An 18,560-nucleotide genomic window follows, 5' to 3' on the forward strand; every position below is an offset into this window, starting at 1 on the left:
AACATTGAAATTTTCAATTTCTGTCATTTACAAAATTCCACATATATAAATCCAAACACTGAAATCTTCAATTGCCGAAATTGAAATGACAGAAATCTAAATTCCGTTATTTTAGAATTCCATGTAATTTGCAATTCCTTCATCCAAACGGAGAGAAAAACAAACTTCTAGACATAGTAACACAGGTTTTACATGCCTGATTACAAATTGCTAGCTAGTTGATTATTTGAGACAATGGCAATGAAAATGATAATTAACATCAATATTCTTATGGGTTACTTTAGCTTTTTCTTAATAGCACTTGATTCACTAAATTGTCCAGGTTTGTGGATGAAGAACCATGTGGACCAGTAGCTTCTTCTGCGAGTTTCTTCCACTCCATGACCTTATTTTTCATCTTCTTACCCTTCGCTCCCTCCATTAACTCTTTGACAAGCTTCCACTACAGCAAAAAGTGAAAAGGACGACCAGAAAAACACGACGGTCTAAGTGAAAACCGTCGTTGTTTTTTAAAAGACGACGGTTTTATAAAACCGCCGTGAAATAACACATTAGACAACTAAAAAATGGAGTTTCAAATGGCTGTTCATAAAACACGACGTACTTAATTTAAAAACCGACGTCTTATTGAAATAGGATTTTCAAGAGGTAAAATCGAAGCCAACAAATAACGGCGGAAGTTATGAACCGACCGACGTAGAAAGTAAAGACGACGGTTTCAAAAAAGCCGTCGTTTTTACCCGGAAATTAACACGACCAAGTTTTCGATAAGGCGCCGTATAATTACAAATAAATCCACGGCGGTAAAATACAAAATACCGCCGTATTAAATTAATGTACAACTACGGCAAAGGTAAATATAACGACGTCTTTCTCGTATTTCTCGACGACATCTTTAATTCTTACCTAGTTGGGGTTTTCATATAACGACGTATTATATAATTTAACGTCGTATTTGTCCACTTTATACGTCATACATTATATTTAAACCGTCGTCGAATAAGAATTGTTTTTAACAATTTATTTCTTGGATTTTGTTATCCTCGTCGGTAGATCTACTATAACGACAAGAATTGAAATAACCACGACGGTTTATATAGAAAACCGCCGACATAATCAGATTATTCGAGATCACAAGGGTTAGGAAATCTTACAAGATGGAACTCTGTTGCTCATCATCATCTTACCAGAAGACAATATTTTAGAGGTTAATGATGTATGTGTATTTGTGTCTTTGAGATACACAAACGCACATACACATTAACATCAAAAAACATCTGAAATTTGACGACGGCAGCCTCAGATTTGCAATCAGAGAGACAATTTTTTGAAGTGAACATTCACATCCAAACATTGCCTCCTAAAACTTCACGACGGCAGCCACAGATTTGCAATCAGCGAGACAATTTATTGAAAATTGGTGATTTGCAATCAGATTTGCAATCAGAGATGAGGTGAGAAGAAGTTGAAACCCTAATCGAATACTTAAACTGAAAGAACCCGTGGAAAAAAACCCTATTTATAATTAAAAAACCAAATCCACGTCGGTTATATTACACATAACGACGTTTAACAAAAATAATCCTCGTCGGTAACAAATACATTACGTCGTTTTCTTCTTACTTAAGACGACAAGAAACAACGACGGTATAACAAAAACAGTCGTTGTTTTATATTTTTATTTGATTTAAATCAGTCACCTAGAAAAGAAACTTTATAAATTCTAGAACATTAATTTCCTCGGGAAAAAAAACTATATGTATAAGGCATCGTTTTTGAAAAATAAACTATAAGAAAAAGGAGAAAAAATTATATTTATAATAAAAATAAAATCCACGTCGGTTATATTACACATAACGGCGTGTAAAACGAATCCACGTCGTGAAAAAATAATACGTTGTTTTAGTTTAGTGTTATCCACGCCGGTATATTACAATAAAACGCGTATATTATGAAAATAAGCGTCGTAACTTTAAAATAACCGTCGTGTTAAATATTTCTACCATGACGCGAGATATTGAGTTATCGACTTTTATTTAGGAGTTTACTACGGCGGTACTCTACAACACTACTGTCGATTATGTACCACGCGTCATAAGTTCAAATTAACGTCGTAGTTTGTCTATTAATACGTCGTCGTTATATGTAAACCGCCGTCTTATTACTATGAAACGGTTTGTATACATATACAACTTTTCGTCTACCGACTTACACATGCACTGTTTCCAAACCGAGAAAAAATTTCAATCTCCCGGAGAAAACTTTTCGCGTCTTTTTTCCTTGTCGAGCACTGTCAGAGTATCTCATCGTCTTCCTCTTGTCTTCGTGTCGCCTCTGAACTTAAACACCAAAATCCGAGAGAAAGCTTTCATTGCACGCAAAAGGTAAGCTTTCATTTCTCTGTTTTTGTTGCTATTTTTGTTGCTATTTTGCATGCTCATACTGTTTTTGTTTTGAAAATCTTTTTACCTTTTTTCTGGCGAAAATCATTTTTACTCTTTCAAGTTTGATAAAATACACAGAAAGAGAGGGAAAGTTTCAACTTTGAACACAACTAATTCAACTAAATAAGACGACGGTAGCTTTGTATTTGCGTGGTTAAATATGTAGACCACGACGGTTCGTCACCGTCCTAGCGTCGTCTTAAAATTGATCTAAGTTGTTTTTAAGCAATCAAATTTTATTTGCTTGTTTAGTTGCAGTTTGATTTCTCTGAACCATGGTTTCGTTTTCCTAATTTGATAAAATACAGAGAGAAAGAAAGTAGGGTTTGGTATCTTATATAGACGACGGTATCTTATTATTGACGCGTGTGAATGTTCATACCACGCGTTGTTTTAAGATACCGTGCGTCTATAAAGATGCCAAAGCTTTTTCTTTCTATTTTATCAAATTAGGAAAAACAAAAACCATGTTTCAGAGAAATTAAACCTGCAATCAAACATTCACAGAGAAAGAAAAATGTTTTTGGTTTCTTATAAATACGACGGTAGCTTATTATTCACGTCGTGTGAATATCCATAACACGACGGTATATTAATATTTACGTCGTGTTAATATGAATATCACGACGTCGTGTAAATATCGCCGTAATAAGTTCTTATTACGTCTTATTTAATATTGTTTCGTCGTTGTTTAAACATTTGTATTGTTTCTTCTTTAAACATTTATTACGTCTGATGTTATGTTATTACGTCGTGTAAAATCTTATCATACGTCGTAGTTTATAAATAACCGTCGTTTGTGTTCTAATTTTTTCCCGAAATATTTTCACTTAGGTTTGTTTATTCAGAACCATGGTTTCTCAAGACCAAAGTAAGTACTGCTCCAAAAAATGGAGGTAAGGAGCTTGGAATGGAAACTCCTCAAGACAAGCCCTTGAAGAAGATGAAGTTTGTTTCATCTGCTGAGACAGAACCAAGCAGCCCGACAACAATTTCTGAGGATTCAAAGTCTGGTCGAGGTATGAGCACAATGCCTCGTGTTGTGAAGAGAAAATTGCAGAAAATCAAGCCAGTTGTTGAGTACAATAAAAGGGGGAAAGGATGTGGCCCTGCACATCTGAGATGCAGTCCTACATTGGTGTGTTGGCACGCTCAGAGTCCCACTTGTGGACAAGAAATGGGCTGAAATCCCCAATGATATAAAGGAGCAGATTTGGGAAGCCGTTGACATGGCTTTTGTTTTAGGTCAAGGGGCAAGACCTCGGTGTTATCTTCTGCTGCCAAGAAATGGAAGGATTTCAAGTCTACACTGACAAGGCATTATATCCTTCCATACATCAAGGAGAGGGAGAAATTAAGCCAACCCCCTGAAGTATATAAATTCATAGAGAAAGCAGAATGGGATGCCTTTGTAGCTTCAAGGTTATCCAAAGAATTTGAGTCTGTGCATTCTCAACATGCAGATTAGGGAGAAACTTGAGTACAATCATCGATTGTCTCGAAAAGGATATGCTGGTTTGGAGGATCAATTGGAGGAAACCATGCAGGGTAGAAATTGATCGATCTACCTTATGGAAGAAAGCTAGACAGGACAAACATGGTAACATCCCGGATCCAAAGGTGGCAGAGAAAGCAAAATTAATTGTAAGCCTACACACTCTGTTTTAAAAATTTATTAAACTGTGTATATATAATTTTATTACGTCTAATGTTATATTTTTCGTCGTGTCAATGATTTTACTACGTGAAATATTTTAAAAACGTCGTGAAAGATCTAAAACTGGAATCACAACTCTGCTTTCTGTAAGTATAGATAAGACGTCGGTGGTTAATTTTTTCGTCGTTTTAATGTTATTACTACGTCGAAATGTTTTCAAAAACGTCGTGAAAGATCTAAATCTGGAATCACAACTCGTTTTCTTCGTAATTACAAAAGACGTCGGTGGTTTATTTATTGCGTCGTTTTAAACATCTAACCACGTCGGTTTTAATTAACGTCGTTATAAATATATTATAACGTCGAGTTCTATTTTGGTGCGTCGTGTGAAATTATATACTGCGTCGTTTGTTTATAAATAACCGTCGTGTGTTTTCTTGTGCTGACTTTTTTGTATGTCTTTGTTTTAGGATGAATTGCAAAAACAAGTGGCTGAAGGCACCTGAGTGTAACTGGCAGTAATGATGTCTTGACCTTGGCTTTGGGTCCCGAGCATCCAGGGAGAGTAAGAGGGGTAGGTGCTGGGATTTCCCCTAGGCAATTCTTCAATTTACCTAGACCACAGAGGGTAAAGTTTGCTGATCAATTGAAGGAAAGTGTAAGACTTGTCCTTCAAGAAGAGACTAAGAAGATGGAAGCTAGAACCAAACAATTAGTAGAGGCTGAGAGGGAACATTTACTAAGTCAGCTTTCCCACCTCATCCCCAATTTTGATCCAAGCATGCTTAAACCGAAAACTAGCCCCTCTCAAAACCAAGGTCTACAGCAAAGCCCCATAAATCCAATGTCGATAAAGCTAGCTGTTCGGTGAAGGAGATCCCAACATTTAGAGGATGATACTGCCAAAAATGGGGAGCAGCGGAAGAAACGGTAACATAAGCAACTTTGAATTCTCTGTTTTTTTTTTACATTAGACGTCGTTATTATGAATAAACCCGTCGTTTTAAAACCATACCACGACGATTTTATAAATAACCCGTCGTTTTTATTTAAATATCACGTCGTATTTAGTTTACTTGTTTTACACGCCACTAGACGTCGTACTTTGTGGTTTTTAGACGATGTTTTAGTCCTTAACGACGTAATATACAATTACCACGACGTTTATTATTTACCATCGTTTAATAATTTTAAGACGTCCATAATTCTTACATACCGTCTTAGGTTATGCCTTACCACGACGTTTTGGTTTAATTTTTTTACTCTCTGTAATCTGTCTTATATATATATTTCTTTATTATTTAAAACAGAAATCTGGGGCTTTAGATAATCAAGATGAAGAGAAGAAAGGAGAAAACAAAGATGAAGGGAAGAAGGAAGAAAAACAAGAGAAAAAAGATGAAGGACAAAAGGAAGAAACAAATGATGAAGAGAAGAAAGAAGAAGAACAAGAAGAAGAAAAGCATGACGAGGAGGTATATTCTCATAACTTTGCCTTTTTAATTTGTTTTTCACATTTCAGACGTCGATATTTTTCTTTAAACCGTCGTTTGTTTTCACATTAGACGTCGGAATTTATTTTCTACGACGTCTATAGTTATATAAAACGACGGTATTTAATTATCGTCGTTTAAATTATAATAAGACGACGTTTTTTAATTTAAACCGTCGTTTTTAATGAATTACCACGTCATTTTATTTTGCTTTATTTCTTTAAACAGGGTCTGAAGTAGTTGATTATTCGAATGTGGAGGTGCCATCTTCCTTACAGTCCCTTTGTCGTTATGTGGAAACGACACTAAAGCCTCAGGAGAAGATCATGACCTTCAACATTGAGAAGGAGGTGTTTGGTGCAGCTCGAAGTACCTTCGTCTTGCATGAAGATATTACACAGTTTGCAGGCATGGAAGAAATTGGGGCTACTGTGGTTGCAGTATATATGAGGTTTGTCATAATCAAATATCAAACATTATATCATAAGACGTCGGTTGTTTAATTATTACGTCGTTTTAAACCACTAAAAACGTCGTTCTTTTTCTACCGTCGTGATAAATTAGTTATCACGTCTATTTCTATTTCATTTCGTCGTGTGAAATTGTATAATACGTCGTTTGTGTATAAATAACCGTCGTTTGTTTTATATATTTAGGTGCTTATATGATGTTTTGAGAGACGCAAATATGTGCAGCATGGTTGGCTTTATCGACCCGCTCAAGTTAGTGCCAACGGGTCACTAATCGAGATCACGAATTGTAGCCATCGACTTCAAAAAACAGATGGTGAACAGATTTTCATGATGCCTTACAATCCAGGGTTAGTCTCCTTAAAAGGATTTTGTTTGTATGATTTTCACTAATTGACCACTTATAAAACCTTAACTAATTCTGTGTCGTTTGAAACATCTAACCACGTCGGTTATTTATTTATTGAGTCGTTTGAAACAACTAACCACGTCGGTAGTTAATTATCGTCGTGATAAATTTATAATAACGTCGATGATTAAGTTATTACGTCGTGTGAAACTATATAATACGTCGGTTTTTATATTAACCGTCGTTTTTTATTTTATTTTTGTGCAGCCGTCATTGGGTCTTGATTGTGAGGGCAAAGAGGGAAACCGTCTATTTTCTGGATCCTCTGCCTGGAAATCGTGTGGTTGATGAGGAGGGCAAAAACATCGTGAACAGTGCTTTAAAAATTTATAATTCCCACATAGGCGCACCAGCCGTAAAGCACCAATCTGAAAACTCGCCAGGCACACCAAAGCAACCCAGCAGTGTCGAATGCGGGTATTATGTGATGCGCTTCATGAGGGACATCATCATGGATCCTTCCTTGGAGTTTGAGAAGAAGGTAAGAATAAAATTTTCAGAAACATTTTTTGTGGTTTTTTGTATTATCAACGACGGTCATTTAAAATTACCGTCGTTGAATCGATATACTACGTCGGTTATGATAAAACAACGTCGTCTGTCTCTGAATTTCTTTTTGTAAAGCTTAATAATCATTGTTTATGGATTGCAGTTTGCCAAGGGAAAAGATCAAGCGCCATACCCCCAAGCAGCCATTGATGAAGTCAGGAAAGAATGGGCAGAGTTTGTTTGCCTTCATATGGATTAGATGATTGTTGGAACACTTGATATTTTTATATAATATATAATTTTTTCTATAATATATAATGTCCAAATTTTGTTTATAATATACATCCTTTTTTTCCCTGAAAATTTGTTGAGGTTTTCATATTATAAAAGAAAAAACAAATTGCGTAACCGACGTGTAATAACTTTCCAACGACATAATTATGTAAAAACCGACGTAAAATGATATTTAGACGTGATGGGGCGTACATAAGACGTCGTTTTGATGACAATTTCGCCATGGTTTCGCTTTTAAACGACGTGCTTTTGAACAAGTAAGTCGTTTATTAGGGTTTAGGTTAATACCTTATAACGACGGTGATTAGGTCGTTGAATATGTATTTTACGTCTGATGGTGAAACATCCGCCATGGTTTCTCTTTTCAACGACGTCCTTTTTACATGTGAGTCGTTTATTATTATTTACAACGTCGTGGTTTGTTGTTGACATAAGAATATTTTATTATTTTTAATTCAAAATTTTAAAAATAAATTTAAAATAAATTCAAAAAATTCAACTTCAACTCCTATGAAGTCATTGATATATTTTCTTCCCCCTAAAACCCAAAAAAATGCAGTTTGTGTAATAAAAGATTAAAATGTCCAACCTAAATAAAATTGTTTTGATGAGTCATAGCATCACTTACATAGTTTGATGGTTTAGGGTCTAGGGTTTGGGGATTAGGGTTGTTATTTATTAGGGTTTATGGTTAAAGTATAATTTTTGGGGTTTAGGGTTTATGTTTGTTATTTCTTAGGATGTAAAACCATAAACAATTTTATAAAATTAAATTTTACAAATATATAATTTAGGGTTTTAAAGTTTAGGTATTACTTTTAACGACGGTGATTGAGTCGTGGAATATGGAGTTTACGTCGTATGGCGAAAAATCCGACGTCGTTTCTCTTTTAAACGACGTTTTGTTTACACGTGAGTCGTTTGTTATTGTTTACAACGTCGGTAGTTAATTAACCTCGCCGTGGTTTGTTGTTGACATAAGAATATTTTATTATTTTTAATTCAAAATTTTAAAAATAAATTTAAAATAAATTCAAAAAATTCAACTTCAACTCCTATGAAGTCATTGATATATTTTCTTCCCCTAAAACCCAAAAAAATGCAGTTTGTGTAATAAAAGATTAAAATGTCCAACCTAAATAAAATTGTTTTGATGAGTCATAGCATCACTTACATAGTTTGATGGTTTAGGGTCTAGGGTTTGGGGATTAGGTTGTTATTTATTAGGTTTATGGTTAAAGTATAATTTTTGGGGTTTAGGGTTTATGTTTGTTATTTCTTAGGATGTAAAACCATAAACAATTTTATAAAATTAAATTTTACAAATATATAATTTAGGGTTTTAAAGTTTAGGGTATTACTTTTAACGACGGTGATTGAGTCGTGGAATATGGAGTTTACGTCGTATGGCGAAAAATCCGACGTCGTTTCTCTTTTAAACGACGTTTTGTTTACACGTGAGTCGTTTGTTATTGTTTACAACGTCGGTAGTTAATTAACCTCGCCGTGGTTTGTTGTTGACATAAGAATATTTTATTATTTTTAATTCAAAATTTTAAAAATAAATTTAAAATAAATTCAAAAAATTCAACTTCAACTCCTATGAAGTCATTGATATATTTTCTTCCCCCTAAAACCCAAAAAAATGCAGTTTGTGTAATAAAAGATTAAAATGTCCAACCTAAATAAAATTGTTTTGATGAGTCATAGCATCACTTACATAGTTTGATGGTTTAGGGTCTAGGGTTTGGGGATTAGGGTTGTTATTTATTAGGGTTTATGGTTAAAGTATAATTTTGGGGTTTAGGGTTTATGTTTGTTATTTCTTAGGATGTAAAACCATAAACAATTTTATAAAATTAAATTTTACAAATATATAATTTAGGGTTTTAAAGTTTAGGGTATTACTTTTAACGACGGTGATTGAGTCGTGGAATATGGAGTTTACGTCGTATGGTGAAAAATCCGACGTCGTTTCTCTTTTAAACGACGTGTTGTTTACACGTGAGTCGTTTATTATTGTTTACAACGTCGGTAGTTAATTAACCCCGCCGTGGTTTTTCATAGTTTTAACGCCTCTTTTGATTTTGCGTGGTACATATTTTACCACGACGTCCTTAATGTAATTAGCGTCATGTTTAATGTTAAATTTTAACGACGCGTGTTTTTTCGGTCGATGTTTTAAAAAGCGCGGTTTCTTAAAATATTCGCGGGACCTAAAATTTTCAGATTTGGCTCTTATTTTTATACTTCTAACCCTGAACCCTAAAATTGTTAGATTTCGCGCAACATAACATTTCGCTCTCTCACTTCATCTCTAATTCAAAGTTGGGCCAGGCTGTGTCAAATCCAATTTGGTCATAATCTGTGAGCTCGCCAACCTGTAAGTACAAACCTCTCTTCCCCTTCTAAATTCATTGAATGATATATTACGTTGTTTTGTTAAAGGGTTTTAGGTATATATTTTGCGATCTGTTAATAATGTTGTTAAAGGGTTCATGGATTTTCTGTTTAATGTTTTCTTGATCACTCTCTGTTATGTTGAATTGGGAATGGATTTCATTTTGTCGGATCTTTTAATCACTCTCTGTTATGTTGAATTGGGAATGGATTTATTGTTTTCATGCTTAGTATATGTTGGTTTCACGTATATGTTAGTTTCTTGCTTGGTTTCATGTCTATGTTGTGTTGTTAATAGGGTTTTCGGATCTTGAAAATAAACTGCTTAACGACGCGTTTTAGTGATACAACGCACGGTTTTACTTTAAACCGTCGTTGTTATTCTATACACGACGGTGTTATGTAACTACCGTCGTAGTTATAATTAGACGACGTAAAATCCGTCGTCTATAATGTCAAATACGTCTGTTTTTGTTTAAAACCGTCGTCTATGTTGTATAATCTGCTATAGTGATGGTCATTGCTTTCCTTTTCACTTTATTATATATAATAGGGTATAGTGTCGAGATGGATAAGTCATGGATGCACTCGGATAGAAGATCAAGGCATATGAGTTAGGGTGGAAGCATTTTGAACTTTTCTGTAGAAAATCTTCTAACTACCACACGTATCCGCTTGTCCATGTGTTAAATGTGTTAATTTGAAATTGTTTGGGGTTGGAATTATAAGGGATCACTTATACTTTAATGGAGTTGACCAAAGCTATAAGAATTGGACATTTCACGGAGAACCTTGGGAAGCAACTACTAATGCTAGTAGAAATGTTGAAGAAGATGATGACCATAGTAGGTACAGTTTTGTGTCTGAAGAAATAGAGATGGATGATAATGATTTTGGTGATTTTGGATCTGATCCTTATGAGTTTGCCAATGTGATTGGGGATGGAGATCAACCATTGTACCCTGGTTGTAGAAAGTACACGAAGTTATCGGCATTAGTGAAGTTGTATAATTTGAAGGCAAAATATGGGATGAGTGATGGCTGTTTTACAGAATTATTGATACTTCAAGGCGATTTGCTTCCTAGAAGGAAATACAATACCGGCCTCTATGTATGAGGCAAAAAAGACTTTGTGTGCATTGGGGCTGAGTTATGAGAAAATGCACGCATGCCCCAATGATTGCATCTTGTATAGGAAGGAGTATGAGGATTTAACTCATTGTCCTAATTGTGGTATCTCAAGGTGGAAGGAAGGCAAAGATTCAATCTTGAAAGAGGGTGTGCCAGCGAAGGTGATGCGCATATTTTATATTATATATTTAACCCCATTTTTAATATAGTTTGGTTAATATTTTGGAAGAATTTTGATACTTTGAATTATATTTCTATTATAGGACTTTCGACTCCCTCTGGAGCAAAACATAATCAAATGGACGAATTTTGGAGTAATTCCAGTTGGAGGACGTTCGTGAGTCACTTGGCTTGATCGTATCAAAATTTAAGACTTTTCTACCAAGCGGTTATTTTCTGGCGATAAAATAAAGGAGCAGTGCGCGTGCTGGAATAATGACGATTTGGGCTTTTATTGTGTTTTGGAGCCCAAGATGACCTCAGATGGGTTCGTGGCCTTCTGGAGAAGTGTTCAGAACGTTTTTATCTTTAAAACGAGCTATCTTGGGCCAGATTTGGAGGAGATTTGAGACCAAAACGTGGCTGGGCAGATTTGGGCAGATTCTCCTAATCCAATTTGGATTTTATATCCTAGTATTATCTTATTTTAACCTAGTTTCCTTGTGGGGATGGGGCAGCTAGGTTTTAGGAGGTATTTAAGCTCCTTTTCACAGCAATTTAGGGACTCCTTTTTATTTCTTTTGGCTTTGGAGCAATTGCTAGGGTTTTGGATTTTCGCGACTTTCAGGTGTTTTCATTCTTATTCTTCTTAATGATATTTTCTTGGATTTCAATTGTGAACATGCGTAACTAACTCTCTTTTGCTAGGGTGAGGCCACGAGCCTTAGCAAGAATATGTAGTTTCTGTCCAATTTGCTTTTGATTATATGCATGCAGGTTTTCGAATTATTCATCACTGGGTTAAACTATCTAAGTGTCTTGATGCTTGATCACCATTAGGATGTTTAGAAAAGTAATTTGATGCAGTTTTGGTCGGAGGTCGGTCCCTGAAATTGAAGGCTTCTTGTGATTAATATGTGCAAGTTCACTTAGGATGAATACCATGTCTTAAGGGTTGCATGGTTTTTCAAAAGGTTTCATAGAACTTAATGAGTCATGTATGTTTAGATTTGATCTGAATACCACAGACGGATTGCATGTGTGATATACGCTCTATGTTGGGGTCCAAGTAGGCATATATTAGGAATACCTAACCTTCGAAATATGCATGTATAGGTCATAAGTAATTGGGGGAACTATATAGAATTGTTAAGGTGACGGCGGATCCTAGTGCTTTCTTAATTTGATTTCTAAAAACACAACTGTTTCTCTTGCTCTTAGCTTTAATTTTGCATATTGCCTTATTTTTATTAGTTAAATTCCTTTTAATTTAAGGTCTTCAAATCAAACATCTCAACTTTCTCTTTTGCAACAATTAATTAGAATTTGGTTGATACGAGTTATTTAATAATCCCTGCGGAGAACGACCTTGCGAGAATCATTTATACTACGATAACCTTGTCATTCTTGCAAGTTTTGTAGGAGTTTTAACCCTGTTTACGCAAGTACTAAAAAGCCTATCAGAAGGTGGTGTGGTATTTTCCTCCAATTCCAAGGTTTAAAAGGATGTTTCGATCACATGAGACTGCTAAGAGTTTGACTTGGCATGCTTTGCTAGAAAATCAATTGACGGTTATATGTCTCATCCAGCGGATTCCCGTCTTGAAACTTCTTGATGATAAATGGCCCGAGTTTGGTAATGAGCCGAGAAACTTGAGATTGGCTCTGTCATCGATGGATTCAATCCCCACAGTTCTCTAAGTAGCAGATATAGTTGCTGGCCGCTTATCTTAGTTACATATAATCTCCCTCCATGGCTCAGTGCATGAAACGAAAGTTCATGATGTTGACCTTATTGATTTCCGGTCCTAAACAGCCCGGAAATGATATAGACGTCTACTTGGAGCCTTTGATTGATGATTTAAAATCTTTGTGGGATGGGATTGGAGGAGTGTATGATGCACATAATGGAGAATACTTTACACTCAGAGCTGCATTAATGTGGACAATTAATGATTTCCCGCCTATGGAAACTTATCCGTTGTGTTGTTAAAGGATATAAAGCTTGTCCAATATGCGCGATGATACACCTAGTCACAGGTTGAAAAATGGCCACAAAATTTGTTACATTGGGCATAGAAAATGGTTACCGATCAATCATCCATATAGGAGGCAACGTGCAGCTTTTAATGGGAAACTGAATATGGCACGCCTCCTGAGCCATTAACCGAGAAGAAGTGTGCATATGGTTGAAGATGGTGACAGTGAGTTTGTTGGAAGAAGAAATCAATATTCTTTGATCTCGAGTATTGGAAATACCTTCCTGTGAGGCATGTCCTAGATGTTATGCACATTGAGAAGAATGTTTGCGATAGTATCATTGGTACATTGCTTTGGAGATCCCTGGAAAAAATAAAGATGGGATTGCTGCTCGATTAGATTTATTGAACATGGGGTCAAAACTGATTTGCAACCCGAGTATGGAGAAAGACGTACTCGTTTGCCTCCCGGGCCTTGGAATTTGTCAAGAGCAGAGAAGAGAGAGGTTTGCAATTCTTTCTATGGTATGAAGGTCCCTGAAGGTTATTCTTCAAATATAAAAAATCTTGTATCTTTACAAGATTCAAGACTTCTTGGCCTTAAATCACATGATTGTCATACCTTAATGCAACAATTGCTCCCTGTGGCAATTCGTTACTGTTTTGGAGAAGCCTGCAAGGTATGCAATAACTCGCTTGTGCTTCTTCTTCAATGCTATATGTGCAAAGACTGTTGATGTTTCAAGCTAGATAAGTTGGAAGAAGATGTAGTAGTTACTTTGTGTTTGCTTGAGAAGTACTTTCCCCCTTCATTCTTTGATATCATGGTTCATCTAGTAGTACATCTTGTCGAGAAGTTTGCTGTGGGCGATATTTTAGATGGATGTACCCTTGAAAGATATATGAAAGTGCTAAAGGGGTATGTTCGTAATCGTACTCGTCCGAAGGTTGCATTCGAGCGGTATATAGTCAAGAAGTGTAGAGTTTTATCTTGAGCATTTATCCGATGTTAGTACAGTTGGAGTGCCTTCAAGCCAAAAGATGGGAGTTTCAAAGCCATTATCGGGTTGCACAGTGAGCGTAGTTGATCGGGACTGTTGAACCAAGCACATCTATATGTCTTGGAGAATACGGAGGAAGTCCTACCTTATATCGAGTACGTATGAGTTTTATTCTTTAAGTTTCCATTTTAAATTATTTCTTATGTTTATCTTATATGTTTGGGACCGTAATACTTGAATTTTGTGTGTCATGTAGGCAACATATGATTCACATCCAGACCACTTATCCAAAATTTAGAAAGAGAACAAAGTGGCTGCAGGATAAGCACAATAGCACTTTCATTCAATGGCTACGCTTCAAGGTATATGTTATTGAATAACATATTGGACTTTTAATTTTCTTCTTTCTATGTTAGATTGAATGAAGTTATATGATTAATTTGCAGGTTCAAAGTGAACTTAATGAGGAAGACAATCATGGCGTATCAGAAAATTTAAGGTGGCTAGCAGCTGGTCCAAACATGGCAGTGCCATTATATAGGAGCTATCTCATTAAAGGTATTAAATTCAACATCAAGGCACAAGATGATGTGCGGACAACTCAAAATAGTGGAGTTTATTTACTTGCACATACTATGCAAGTTGCTAGTGCCAAGGATAAAAACCCAATTCTCTCAAATATGGGTTTCTATGGTGTCATTCAAGAAATTTGGGACCTTGACTACCAAAAGTTTACAATCCCAGTCTTTAGGTGTGATTGGATTGATAATACTTCTGGTCTTGTAGTGGACGAACTTGGATTTACCCTTGTAGATTTGAGTAAAATTGGACATAGGAATGACCAATTTGTTTTGGCTTCTCAAGTCAAACAAGTATTTTTTGTTGACGACCCGATGCATCGTGGTTGGTCGGTAGTGTTATCAATGCCTAATAGAGAATATAATGATGTTATTGGTGATGATGTCTTAGGTGATGTGAGAATTGAGTGTGAGCCATTTACTAGGGGATGCCAAATGTTGACACATTTGATGAAGTGGTGGTTGAGTTAGGGAGTCAAAATATTCGAGATGGGTGTGAAGATATATGAGTTGAATGATGCTTTTAATTGGCAGTGTATGACATTAATTTTGTAATATATTGTAATGTGATTTCTTCACTTTCATTATACAGGTTTTGGCCACAAAACAATCAGAACAAAAATTACTGGTTCCAGATTACAAAACACGACGGTTTTGATAAAAATGTAATAAAACGACGTCTGTTCTAATAAATAACGACGTTTTGGAGCATTCAACGACCGCAATATATTTACCGCGTCTTAAAGCAAAGTAACAATGAAGAACCACGACGCTATTGTGAAACAGTAATCCAGGATAACACGTCGGACAAGCATAAAGAACCGCCATGTAATTCAAAATAACACGACTCCAATCCCATAATACCGACGTCTAAAAGATGAGAATTTTAACCTGAACGTTACAAAAGACGACGTCGTCATGAATTTACCACGTCGTAAGTTCTTTAATAAACGAAGTGGAAAAGGATGAATTCACGACGGTATTTGAAGTCCATTAAATTCGTCGACGTTAAGATGAATTAGACGACGTTAATTTTTTTAATGAAGACGTATAAATTATTAAACACGACGGTCTTTTTCATGGTACCGACGTTGTATATAACGACAACGTCGTCCTTATAAATTACTGTGTCGTAATTAATGACCCCATCATTTTTTCCACGTCGTTTATTTTCAAAATATGACGTATAAATTCTGTAATACGGCTCTCATTTATTTGGAACCGACGTTGTTTATTCATTTCAACGTCGTCTAAGTAAATACATACGTCGTAATTAATGAACCTGACATCTATTTCCACGTCATAATTCATAAAAAATCGAAGTGGAAAATTTATTTTACGACGGTTGTGGGAAATGTTGTGACGTAGTAGGTGTCAATAACGTCGTCTATTATGATTGTAAAGACGTCGTATTTATATTTGTCATCTGTTTCCTTTTTAACGACGTTTTTTTTGTTGGAGTTGGTCGTCTATTCTCATCCTCGACTGTTTTTTATGTCTTTTTGCAGCACAAAGACGTCGGTTTTTATTTTTTGATGACGTTTTTTGGTTTAACAACGACGGTTATTCACCGTCGTGGTTTTGTTATGGAAAAGATGTCGGTGGATTCCACGACGATTTGAAAACAGAATACACGACGGTGAATACCCGTCGTGGTTTTCCTTTTTTGTAGTAGTGTTCTCTACCTCATCCCTCTTCACATCATTACTAATCTCCATGCCAATGCCCCATTCATTGCAAGTATAGCGACAGTCCATTTGCTGGTCTCCGAAGAATGGCCAACAGAGCATAGGAACTCCTGCAGTAATGCTCTCAACTGTTGAATTCCAACGGCTGTGCGTTAAAAATCCTCCAACTGATGGGTGGTTAAGGACTTGCTCTTGTGGGCACCACCCTGCTATTAGACTTCTTCCCTTAGTTTCAGCCACAAATTCTGGCGGCAAAATAGCAGATTCTCCAATAACTAGATCAGGTCTAATTACCCAAAAGAATGGAAGCTTGCTATTTGCAAGTCCCCACCCAAACTCCACAAGCTTTTCTGGTGTCACGACTACTATACTGCCGAAATTCACATAGACAACTGAGTTTGGTGCCTTGGTGTTTAGCCACTCGAGGCATACAGTTTCTTCTTTCCATAGACTGTATCCCATTTTCAAAGGGTGTTCTGGTATCTGATTGAGATGCAATTGAAGAGGGCCAACGGTGTACACATGGGGAAGCATAGATGAGAGAGCGTCCAAAACGTCTGGCTCCAAGGCATCAAAAGTATGAAGAACAACTGCTGAAGCTTCATGAGCTCTATCGGTTCCTTCAGTGATGAAGTTAGACGTGATATCATCCGAATTTGTGGTTCGCAAGAAGGACGAGAGATCCCTCAAACGGATATCTCTCATTCCTGGGATCCAATCTATTACGGTGTCCAGATAGCCATTTGTGAAACAGCTCTCATCTGCAATAGACAAATGAAATTCAATTGAAGAAACATTTCATTTGCATGTTTAGAAACAACAATTGCTTTAATTAATAGTTACATATTTCACCTTTGAGTGGAGCAAGTCCTTTTTCGACCACGGCGCGAAGTTGTTTAAATCCCATGAAGCTGCAGGCAGCTATAGTGTAGAATAGCACTATAGGGGCTCCAATTTCTTCAGCAGCTATGATTGTGAACGTGGACAAGAAACCATCTGAAACTATGCAAGTCACACTGGAGGATTGCTGGATGTTTCTATGGCATCATTGTTGAGTTTTGCAAGGAGGGTATGAAAGGGAGCCAAGAAATTTTGTTTTCTGATGGATTCAGAAAGCAAGATGACATCTTGTGTGGCATCTTCATCTGAATCCGGAAGGCTATCCGGGATGGCTTTGAATTGAAAATCAGGCAAGCCATCAAGGGAATTGGGGTCCTACAGATTTAAGAAAGCGCTTGTGATTGAATTCTGTGTTAACAAAGGTTATATGAAAACCTCTGTGGTGGAGGAGCTGTGCAAATTTAAGCATTGCCTTTATATGACTTGGAAAAGGAGCTGGAATGCAAACAGCATGTGGCTTGGTAGCTACTTCTGTGGAATCCATCTTAGCTTTTGTGTGTGCATTGCAGTTGCAAATTCAGATTATTTATACAGCAAAAGTGAGGTAATGTCCGTCAGAATAGCTACTTTTTTTTATTTTTTATTTTTTATTTTTTATTTTTAAGAATATTGCTAGCTGCAACCATAGTCATAAGTAGGAGAAAGGCTTTTATGAAACAGGGATAACAAAATAATGTTATCCCGTTGCACTTAAGTTCTTCTCCATAAGTAGTCTAATAGAACTGTGTTTTAGTTTAATAAAATTATCATTAATTTGAAGTGTTTTAGTCATAAAATAGTTTGATTGTAATCTAGGTTGAAGTGGAAACAGGACCGACCTTTAGTTTGGCAAACTGGACTATAGCCAGGTGGCTTCTTTTTTCCAGCCAAAAAAATAAAATCATAGCACACCCAGGGACGTACTTTTAGTTTGGCAAACATGGGCTGGTGGCTTCTTTTTTCCAGCTTTTTTCCGGCCAAAAAAATAAAATCATAGCTCACCCAAGGACGGACCTTTAGTTTGGCAAACCTGGGCTATTGCCCAGGTGGCTTCTTTTTTCCAACCAAAAAAATAAAATCATAGCTCACCCAATTTAAATAACCTAACCTCATTTAGTTCTCGGGAAGAGAGAGAGGGAGAAGGAAAGAAAAAGAGAGGGGGAGGGGAGAGGAGAGGAACTCACACATAACACAACAAAAGAAAAGAGAAAAAATAACTCACACACAGCACGTAGAAAAAAACAAAAAAAAAAAAAAAAAGAAGAAAGAAGCACCACCCCTACCCTTGCATGTAGAGAAAAAAAAAAAAAAAAAAACAGTCCTTCAAGACTTAACTCAAGTGAACCAAGTTCCTATATTCATCATGTAAGCTTCTCTCAATTTCTTGATGCTTTAATTTGAGATTTTTTTTAGAGTTTATGAAGTGTCAATTAGGATTTGCAATTGACACTTACGAATTATCAATTAGGATTTGCAATTGGGGCATCAG

General features: G+C 36.1%; 1 pseudogene across 1 annotated transcript; it reads right to left on the reverse strand.

The window, feature by feature from the left end:
• Positions 1 to 215: 215 nt before the first annotated feature.
• LOC103328850 (7-deoxyloganetin glucosyltransferase-like) lies at positions 216 to 17,516 on the reverse strand (annotated as a pseudogene). The gene is made up of 4 exons (XR_016126272.1): positions 17,045 to 17,516; positions 16,190 to 16,953; positions 12,312 to 12,314; positions 216 to 442 (listed from the first exon to the last, which is right to left on the reverse strand). The product of XR_016126272.1 is annotated as a 7-deoxyloganetin glucosyltransferase-like (transcript).
• Between the last annotated feature and the right edge of the window lie 1,044 nt (positions 17,517 to 18,560).

Source organism: Prunus mume, linkage group LG4 (genome assembly GCF_029339155.1).
Source record: "Prunus mume cultivar Tortuosa linkage group LG4, ASM2933915v1, whole genome shotgun sequence".
Lineage (NCBI taxonomy): Eukaryota > Viridiplantae > Streptophyta > Magnoliopsida > Rosales > Rosaceae > Prunus > Prunus mume.